We start from the raw sequence: 11,211 nt of genomic DNA, 5'->3' as shown, positions 1-11,211 counted from the left end.
AGACTTGCCGCAACCTTCATTTGCATGGTAAAAAGTCGCGGTGAAGTTGCCGCAAACTATTTGCAGCAACCTTACCGCAGTGTTTGCGGCAGATCTGCCGCAACAGTTCGCCAGAAGGCTGATTTTTCAGTAAGGGGGCCGCGCGCGCGCGCGTATATATATATATATAATTGTACGTACTTAATTAATTATATATATATATATATATATATATTAATTAATTAATTAATTAATTAATTAATTAATTAATTTATATTGTTATGGTATAAATGATAAAATTATGTTTTTTCAAAGTTAAATGCAATTGGGGGGGAAAGATTAATACTACACATATCAAGTAAGAAACAACACAGTTCATACCTACAAGGTACTAGTATTCAAGAATAACATCTTAATCTTATAAAATAAAAACCCAAAACAAAGTAACGGTACTTAAAACTTTAAATAGTAAATGTCAATGATACTCAAGAAGGAAAATGATTATAAACATCTACAACATTTTTAAAATGAGTAATTACCAAAACAGATATATTAGAACAATACATTACATGAATTTTACACAACTCTGTCATATAGTCATAAAATATAAAGCAAAACTAAATATTAAGTGCAAGTCTTCTCTGTTCTTTAAAGTCATTCTTGTCCTTCAATCTTTGACACTTGTATTGCAACCACTAAGGATCACTAAGATATATTGGTGAACCTAAAATAACATTGATTCATGTAAGTGCACAAAATATAGTTCAATTAATAGAATAAGCATTCATGTTAAAATGAAAAAGAAATAAGTTTGAACTGATCTGTTAACATCTGCACTAGATGACTGACTTTTCCAATGATGTGTTCAAAACTTAAGTTGAAGCTGTGTCTTTCTCTGATCTTCCTGCTTGGGAATGTTGCCAAAAATACCTTTTTTGGTTTAAGAATATTTTACCAAGTATAATTTAATATATTACTTAAAGTCCTTAAACATCTTTTATAGTTTGACAGTAAAATAAAAAAATCTCAAGTGTGATAACATCTCTTAATGTTTAAAAAAAAATCCTCTTTTAATTCAAGGGCTGTGCAGATAATAACATTGATTATGTAAGACAATTTGTGTTTTGTTTTTATCCTGAAGGCTAGCCCACTGGATTTTTATTTGATATTTATACATATGTTCCAGACCAAAGGATAATTTGGGCTGTACATGTACAGTCTGGACAGTTTGCGAACTTTTACACAATATGCATATGGTTGGATTTGAGATAAATAAAGTGGTGATATAGATATAGAGAGTTGAGATAAATATACAAAATGGGGATATATAAACATAGTGGTGATAGATATGGACTTGAGATAAATAAACAAAGTGGTGTTATATATACAAGTGGGGATATATATAAACATAGTGGTGCATATATAGAGTTGAGATTAATAAACAAAGTGGTGATAGATATAGAGTTAAGGTTAATGTATAAGTGGTGATTAATATATAAAGTGATGATAGATATAGACTTGAGATAAATCAATAAAATGGGTATAGATATAGCATGAATAGAGAGTTGAGATAAATATAGAGTTGAGATAAATATACAAAATGGGGATAGATATAGAGTTGAGATAAATAAACAAAATGGGGATAGACATACTTAGTGGTGATAGATAGATATAGAGTTGAGCTAAACTTACAATTGGTGAACAATATACATAGTGTGTTAGATATAGAGTCGAGATAAACATACAAAGTGGAGATAGATATAGAGTTGAGATAAATATACAAGTGGTAAAAGATATACATTGTGGGGATAGGTATATATACAGAGAAGTGACAAGTATACAGAATGGTGAATAAATAAGTTCATCATAGATACCAGGACTAAATTTTATATATACGACAGATGCTCGTTTTGTCTACAAAAGACTCATTAGTGATGCTCGAATCCAAAAAAGTTATAAAATAAAAAAAAAATGCCAAATAAAGAACGAAGTTGAAGAGCATTGAGATCCAAAATTCCTAAAAGTTTTGCCAAATACATAGATATTCAAGGTGGTGAAATATAATTTAAATGTTAAATAAATACAAAGTGGTGACAGATATAAAAGGAGGGACACCTATATAGTGCTGGGACAGATATATATACATAGTGGTGATAGATATTCAAAGTGGTAATAGATTTACAAAGAAGTGACAAATATAGAGTGGGGTTGTAGATATATAGAGTAGTGATAGAAACACATAATTTTAATAGAAATAAGAAGAGGTTTTAGATATACAAAGGGTGATAGATAAACAGAGGAGTGATTGATATACCTATAAATATTCTATACCATTTATTCCATTAGGAACATATACTGTTATATTTACTCCTGTGGAAATAATATTCCAGAATAATGTTTCCTTTTGGAACTTGTATTATGAAGGAACTTCAATTCCATGACAGTGATAGATATAGAGGTGAGATAAATAAACAATTAACAAAGTGGTGACAGATATACATAGTGGTGTCAGATATAAAGTTGAGATACATATACAAGTCGTGATAGATATACATAGTGGTGATAGATATATAGAGTTGAGATAAATAAACAAAGTGGTGATAGATATAAAGTTGAGATACATATACAAGTCTAAATAAATATACATAGTGGTGATAGATATAGAGTTGAGATAAATAAACAAAGATGATAGATATAAAGAAATGAGATAAATAAACAAAGTGGTGAAAGATATACATATTGGTGATAGATAAAGAGAGTTGAGAGAAAAATACAAAATGGGGATACATTTTTGTATATAAACATAGTGGTGATAGATATAGAGTTGAGATAAATCTAGAAGTTGTGATAGATACACATAGTGGTGATAGATACACATAGTGGTGATAAATATACACAGTGGTGATAGATAAACATAGTGGTGTTAGATACAGAGTTGAGATAAATAAATAAAATGGGGATAGATATAGACTTGAGATAAATAAACAAAACAGGGATATATAAACAGTGGTGTTAGATAAAGAGTTGAGATAATTAAACAAAATGGGGACAGATATACAAAGTGGTTATAGATATAGGGTTGAGTCAGAGATAACAAGAATGTGTCCCCAGTACACGAATGCCCCACTCGCACTATCATTTTCTATGTTCAGTGGACCGTGAAATTGGGGTAAACCCTCTAATTTGGCATTAAAATTAGAAAGATCATATCATAGGGAACATGTATACTAAGTTTGAAGTCGATTGGACTTCAACTTCATCAAAAACTACCTTGACCAAAAACTTTAACCTGAAGCGGGACAGACGGACGAACAAACGAACGGATGGACGAACGAACGAACAGACGGACGGACGCACAGACCAGAAAACATAATGCCCCTCTACTATCGTAGGTGGGGTATAAAAATACAAAGTGGTGAAAATATACATATTGGTAATAGATACAGAGAGTTGGAGCTAAATATACAAAATGGGGATATATAAACATAGTGGTGATAGATATAGACTTGAGATAAATAAACAAAGTGGTGTTATATATACAAGTGGGGATATATATAAACATAGTGGTGCATATATAGAGTTGAGATTAATAAACAAAGTGGTGATAGATATAGAGATTAGATAAATAAACAAGTGGTGATAGATATGCATAGTGGTGTTAGATAAAGAGTTGAGATAAATAAATAAAATGGGGATAGATATAAGATTTGAGATAAATAAACAAAATGGGGATAGATATAGACTTGAGATAAATATACAAAATGGGGATACATAAGCATAGGGGTGATAGATATAGAGACATAGTGGTGATAGATATAGAGAGTTGAGATAAAAATACAAAATGGGGATATATATAAACATAGTGGTGATAGATATAGGGTGGAGATAAATATACAAAGTGGTAAAATATATATATATTGGTGATGGATATGGAGAGTTGAGCTAAATATACAAAATGGGGATATATAAACATAGTGGTGATATATATAGAGACATAGTGGTGAAAATATAGAGAGTTGAGATAAATAAACAAAATGGGGATATGTATAGAGTGGAAATAAATAAACCAAAATGGGGATAGGTTTACATATTGGTAATAGATATAGAGTTGAGATAAATTTACAATTGTTGAAAGACATACATAGTTATGATAGAGAGAGTTGAGATAAATATACATAGTGGTGATAGATATAGATATAGATATGAAATTATACAGTGTGGTGATTAGTTTTCAAAATGTTGATAAGTTTACAGATTGGTGATATACAGAATGGTGTTCAATATATAGTGTTGGTATAGATATACAAAGTAGTGATATGTATATATGTAGAGTGTTTTGAAAGACACACAGGCTAGCAAACACCTTTATCCATACAGTGTAAATTCATTCATTTTTTATGAAACCATTTTTTTTAACAAGATTTAAAAAAAAACTACAGCTGTAAATTAACCTTTTGCAATGACTGGAGAATTCTTTATTTTCCTTGGTAAATTCTTACACCAAACAAGTCCTCATTTTCAATCCAGCATGTTATCTGCAAAATATAATATATGTTTATACTACATGCGAGTACAGTAAAACTAATATCCTGAAAGTTTAAATAAGTAGTTTTTTATTTGAAGTGAAAAGTCCTTTTATAAAAAGGTCTTCAAATTGTAGGGTAATGAAAAAAGTGGTATAACCCTGACGGTTTTATACCTTAAAGTTAATATACCATCTACGATATTTTTTTTGGGAATGATTGCTTTATAAACTGTGTATAGAAATAAGGTGAGGTCTCTGAAGGATTGTTCATTAAACCAACAATATACATGTAGGTAAAAATGATTAACCACAATTTTCTACAGGATCAACCATTATAAAACTAGCTATAAATTTGATCAACCATTAGTTTCCATTGGATCAGCCTTCATAAAACTAGCAATATAGTTGACATTGAAAAACTTCTATTTAATACTAGATCAATAAAAAAAAACAAGAAACTAAACATGCTTAAGTGAGGTTGATAAGCAGCTATTTCAGACTACATAATTATATATATCTACAATACAAGCAATATAGGAAGGAATGATAAACCTCCATTTTATACAGTATCAGTCTTGAAACCTGAAACATAGATAAGGCTGATACATGTAATTTCCCATTTTATAATTGATATACCGTTTATAAAACAGGCATATACTAGGTTGATAAGCTACAGTTTTTAACTGGATCAGCCTACATAAAACAAGTAATATATTATAAAGGAGAGGATGATGAACCACAATTTCAACCTGGATAAGCCTTTCGCAAAATAAGAATATAAGTAAAGTTGAAATACGACCATTAAAACCTGGATTAGCATTCATCAAACATGTCCAAACTAACAATATAGTTGCATGAGGCTGATATCTATACTTGATCAGCCTTCAGAAAACAAGTAATAAAAGTGAGGTTGATGTTACACCATTTAAAACTGGATCAGACTTCAATCACTGAAAAAGAAATATAGGTGGAGTTTATATGATATATTTAGAAAAGACATTGGTGGATAAACAGCTATGGTTTTCAAAACAATGAGAGGGGGAACCAAGTTGCTGAATAAGTTAGTAAATAATTTACAATTTCAACATTTCAATTAAAAGCCTGTCAACATTCAGATTGTGAGTTTGCAATAGTATGTGGCAGCATGGCCAACTGTATTAAATTCCAATTTTAATTGACTAGAATTGATATTTTCCTGTTGAACAATATCTCTGGGGCAACTCAAAATATTTTTCTTAAATTTTCAGGGTAGTTATTATAGTTTTTGAGATATTAGCCATAAAGTGCAGGTTTGGTAAAACAGATTTCTTGTGCCTTCATGAAGCGTTATTGATACTGGAACAGAAGTTGACCAAACATCATCTTATAAACTTTTAAAAGACATTGAAACATTAATTGTGACTCTTATGTTAATCATTACAAAATTTTTTTTTTTTTTATTTAAAAAATGGATAAAAGCCTTAAACTCAAAATGTTAACCTTTATCATGCAGAAATAATTTCCATCTTTATAGGCACAAATATTTTTTCCTTTTCAAGTGGAAATATTTTCCGCCTCTTTAGGTTGAATATTTTCAAGTGCTATATTTCCCTTCCAATATAGGCGCATATTTTGGCTCTATTCCTACTTGAATATGTCTGGAACCCATGTAAGAAAGTTTCTAGGCGTAAAGGGGGACCTCAAACGGATTCCCTGTAAAAAAAAACCACCTGGAATCCATCAAAAATCCACATGGATTTTTTTATTTAGGGACTACATTGTAATAAGAGGAGATTTTGAAAGAAAAGTTTACCGGTAACAAAGAATAATACATGTAATGTAAAACTAGGGGACAAACAATAGTGGACTTTTTATATGTGCTCTTATTTTTTGCAATTTCATACTTTTCATACCATTAAAACTATTAATCCCGCTGCAAATGTTTGCACCTGTCCTAAGTCAGGAATCTGATGTACAGTAGTTGCCGTTTGTTTATGTAATTTACATGTGTTTCTAATGTTTCTCCTTTTTGTCGTCTCGAGCCTTCGACTTTAGTAGAAAAAGCGAGACTAAGCGATCCTAAATTCTGTCGTCGTCGGGTGTCGTCGGTGTCCAGGAATATTCACTCTGTGGTTAAAGTTTTTGAAATTTTAATAACTTTTTTAAACTATACTGGATTTCTACCAAACTTGGACAGAAGCTTGTTTATGGTATCCAGAAGTAAATTTTGTGAAAATAAAATTCCATTTTTTGCTTATTTTACTTATAAATGGACTTTGTTTTTTTCTGCGGGGAAACATAACATTCACTCTGTGGTTAAAGTTTTTAGAATTTTTATAACTTTCTTAAACTATCCTGGGTTTGTACCAAACTTGGACAGAAGCTTGTTTATGATCATAAGATCTAGTATCCAGAAGTAAATTTTGTGAAAAAATAAATCCATTTTTTCCGTATTTTACTTTTAAATGGACTTATTTTTTCTGCGGGAAAACATTACATTCACTCTGTGGTTAAAGTTTTTGAAATTTTTTAAATGACTTTCTTAAACTATCCTGGGTTTGTACCAAACTTGGACAGAAGCTTATTTATGATCATAAGATATATAGTATCCAGAAGTAAATTTTGTAAAAAGATGACTCCATTTTTTCTGTATTATACTTTTAAATGGACTTAGATTTTCTTCCAGTTAACATTACATACAGTCTGCATTTAAAGTTATTTAAAAACATTTATTAGATTCATTAACTATCATAGATTTTTACCAAACTTGGACAGAAGCTTCTTACAATCATAAGATAGTATCAAGAGGAATATTTTTATTGATTTTTTTCCCTCATTTTTTTTGAGCCTGCCGTTTACAGCAAAAGTAGGCGAGACACTGGGTTTGTTGTTTGGTGTGAGCCAAGGCTCTGTTTTGAAGGATGTTCATTGGCCTATAATGGTTTACTTTTTTTTAAATTGTTATTTGGATGGAGAGTTGTCTCATTGGCACTCACACCACATCTTCCTATTTCTATTTTCCCTGAAATATTTCAAAAAAGACATATTCTGACCGAATAGAATCTCAAAAACACATTTTGCCTTGAAACACTTGTGAAATAGGGATATTAGACTGTTAGTTTTCCCGGTTCAATGGTTTTACACTAGTAATTTGGGGGCCCTTTAGAGCTTGTTGTTCGGTGTGAAGCAAGGCACTGTGTTGAAGGCAGTACATTGAACTATAATTGTTTACTTTTATAAATGGTTATTTGGATGGAGAGTTGTCTCGTTGGCACTCACACCACATCTTCCTATTTCTATACAGTTTGTGTATATCCTGATATTATACCCTGATGCAGAGCAACTATATACTCATTTTCTTAATTTTTCTCCTTATTTCATATATTTGACTATAAAAGAAAACTTAATTGTTTCTAACTTTAATGCCAAATTAGATTTTTTACCCAAATTAACATTCCATTGAACATGGAAAATGATAGTGCGAGTGGGGAATCCGTGTACTTTGGACACATTCTTGTTATCATTCAATGGGTCCACAGCATATTTTATCATGATGCTGTGCGATTTGGATTTAAAATTATTTTTTGCTAAAATCCCAGTAGATCATATGATCCAAAAACTTCATTCAATCCCATGTTCTATAATTTTAACAGCAGCAGCCAGGTTTGTTGATGGATTAAAACTAGGCAACATTTTTTTCCCTGTTTTTGTTTTCAACTTTAAATTTAGTTTAATCAAAAGTAGGGTATGGAAATTATACACAATACTTATTACAACAAAGCACAGATCAAGTTAAAAATTGGATGGCTTTGAACAGGAGTTGTGCCCCTGTTTTTAACATAAATTTCTGATCTTTTAGTTTCTGCTTTCTAACTATAGTTTGTCTCCTCCAAATTTCATGAAACTCCATACACTATGCTGAATATATAACCAGAAACACAAATCAAGTTTGTCATATGTTGGTTTCACTTAAACTGTTCTTGAGTTATGCCCCTTTATAAATTTATATTGAAAACTGTATAAAAATCGCTCATACAGTTGCTCGGTAATAATTTATTGAAAATTATTGATTTTAGTTGAAATGATAGGACAATTTTTTAGTGGGAACTCACTTTTGTCCAACGACTTTTGTATTTGGACCAGTATAAGTTGGTCCCTTCCGTAAAACATTCAGTATGCCTTCTAGTCCAGTCAATCTAGCATAAATTTGACCCTAACCCTAAAGTAATTGCAACAGAAGATTTTTAAGTTTTAATCTTTTGCATTATACCCCAAAATATACACAGAAATAAGTCCCATCAAATCTAACTTGAGGAAGACTAAAAAAATCACTATTTAAAATTCCTATGGAGATTTGCATTGAAAAAGTAGATAACTCTCGCAAAAAAGGCAGAAATTTGAATAAAAATTGATAGAAAGTTATTACTTTACTGCTTCTATTCATCAGAATGTATTGATTCTTGATTTTTTAGCTGTCTTTAGAGTATAACAAACAACTCTAAAGGTGTTTTATATCTTTTATCAAGCTATAAACTTAATTTCATAATTCATTGGTTGACCCTTTTTTGAATTGTTCAACGTGTCAAGGTAAAGAATCTCAAATTTAATCAAAATAATTAAGCATGTATTCTTCTTTTTTGTGGTTTAAAGTTTCTTTAGATAAGTAAGTTGCTGAAAAAATAGAATATACAGATGTAAACAATACCAAATTTTCACATTACTTTTTCTAAATTGTCACAAAGCTTCAAATTTGCAATTTTTTAAATGAAAAATGCATGGAAAAAATAAAACTACCCATAACACTTAGGTTTTGTACATTTCATGAGCAGAAGATTATATAATTTAGTCAAATACAAACCTATAACCCCATTTAAGTTTCATACTTTACATAAATTTCAAGAAAAACAACCAAAATCTGACCAAAAAAAGACTTATTTTTGCAAGAGTTATCTCCCCTTCTAATGTTAATTTCCATAGGAAATTAAAAATGCTGATTTTGAGTTTTTCTCAAGCTGGGAACAGTATATCTAGTATATATAACATATTATATAACATGTTCCTGCCTCAAGTGAAGTTAGATTTAATGGGACTTTTTTCTGTGTATATAAAAAGGGCATAATGCTATAGATTATAACTAAAACATTTTCTCAGTTTCTGTTGCAATTAGTTTGAGGATAAATCTTAGATTGACTGGACTACGGTATTCGGAATATACATATATTAACAAATATTGTCAACAATTTCAATAACGGCCGGGAAACAGACTAACATCTCAGTCTGGTAAGTCTAGTATTTTATTTTTGTTTCTGGAACGCCTCACATTTTCTAATTTTATTATCTATAGCATGTATAGGACTGTCTACGAGTGCAGCTAAAACAAAAAATATATCATTTACACCCATTACTCTTTGGCCTTCTTCCATCTTCATCGTCATTACCAGTCTGTCCCGATTTTTTTGTTCATCTACTCTTGACTCTTGCTGATCCGACATGCTGTAATGGCCGTAGAAATTATTTATTTTTGTAGAAATATTCGAAGCAGCTCAGGAAAGGGATGCTGGCCTAGTTCCGGAACAAATCACCTGTTTACTTAGTCTGTTGTAATAAGCTAATAGCATACTGTACCATACTATACCGTACATACAGTATACGTTGTTACTATTTCTAGAAGACAAATAACACTAATAACTTTCTTATTGATAAAGCAAATAGTTTTTGGATGGGGTGAAAAACCATAACTGTCAACAAAATTAAAAGGACCATCAAAAGCATGTATTTTATCTAAAACCTCTAAAGAATTTTTAACACTCCAAAGATAATAAATTCCATTTGTTTTATAAACTATATTACAAAAGTTAATGACAAGGACTTTGATAGAAGTAAAAAGGTAGTTAAAAGCACTGATAGATTAGTAGCAGAACACTTACTAGATGCGAAGGTGAAATGTATGTTCCTGTAATTTCGATAACCAGTACATAGTAGGGACTTTCAAATGTTCGGAAGAGGCTACATTATTCGCTGCCTTGTCTGCCAGTACGAACACAAAACCGAGTATTTGTAGCTTATTTTTTATTCTAGAAATGGGAATATCATGAACCCTTTTTTTTATTTCAGAATTGTTGTCAAAATGAGATATCCGAACATTAACAGTATTCATGATTTTACTAAATTAACTGTCTTAGAGTTTTTTTTATTTTTACTGTAGGCAAACAAAGCGTCTGTAATAATCTGACGACACGGGTTTCAATCTATCATACATGGAAGACGATATTTTGATCCTTTCATTAGTCAAATTTTGACCTAACGGTCTTCTGTAATGACATGACCATATGACATATATCTGAAATTAGAAGTTTCACAGTCTAAGGTGGGAGGAACAACCATGATATATACTGACGTCTGATGTAACTGACTTATAATTTAAAATCAAACTTCTGCATGCTTTTCCCCATAAAAATACGAAATAATGGCTGGTTCTATATTATCAAAATATGCAGGTATTTAGCTATAGATGAAAGAGTCATTGTATATACTTGATAAATAATGTTTGAATTATAGTTGACTGACAATGAACAGTTATACTGTTGCAATACTGTTTATACATCCATGTGTTTTACTTAACACTTAATCTTATAAAATAGGTTGAGTGCAAGGAATTTATATCATGAAAGAGAGTACGTATGACGAACGAAAACTCTAATCTTGGAAGCGTGTAGAGTTTTAATAAA

The 11,211-nt window shown here is 30.6% G+C and overlaps 1 long non-coding RNA gene across 3 annotated transcripts; it reads right to left on the bottom strand.

Moving 5' to 3' along the window:
- Positions 1-259: 259 nt before the first annotated feature.
- On the bottom strand, positions 260-9,964 carry LOC143083539 (uncharacterized). 3 transcript variants are annotated; one of them, XR_012980773.1, is made up of 4 exons: positions 9,880-9,934; positions 5,304-5,454; positions 4,431-4,514; positions 260-703 (listed from the first exon to the last, which is right to left on the bottom strand). It is a non-coding gene; the product is annotated as an uncharacterized LOC143083539 (long non-coding RNA). The 3 variants fall into 3 exon arrangements; XR_012980774.1 differs by having other exon boundaries at positions 5,313-5,454; XR_012980772.1 differs by lacking the exon at positions 5,304-5,454 and having other exon boundaries at positions 9,880-9,964.
- Between the last annotated feature and the right edge of the window lie 1,247 nt (positions 9,965-11,211).

Source organism: Mytilus galloprovincialis, chromosome 1 (assembly GCF_965363235.1).
Source record: "Mytilus galloprovincialis chromosome 1, xbMytGall1.hap1.1, whole genome shotgun sequence".
Taxonomy (NCBI): Eukaryota; Metazoa; Mollusca; class Bivalvia; order Mytilida; family Mytilidae; genus Mytilus; species Mytilus galloprovincialis.
Note: the sequence above shows the minus strand (reverse complement) of the source record. Positions and strands in the feature narration are given on the sequence as shown.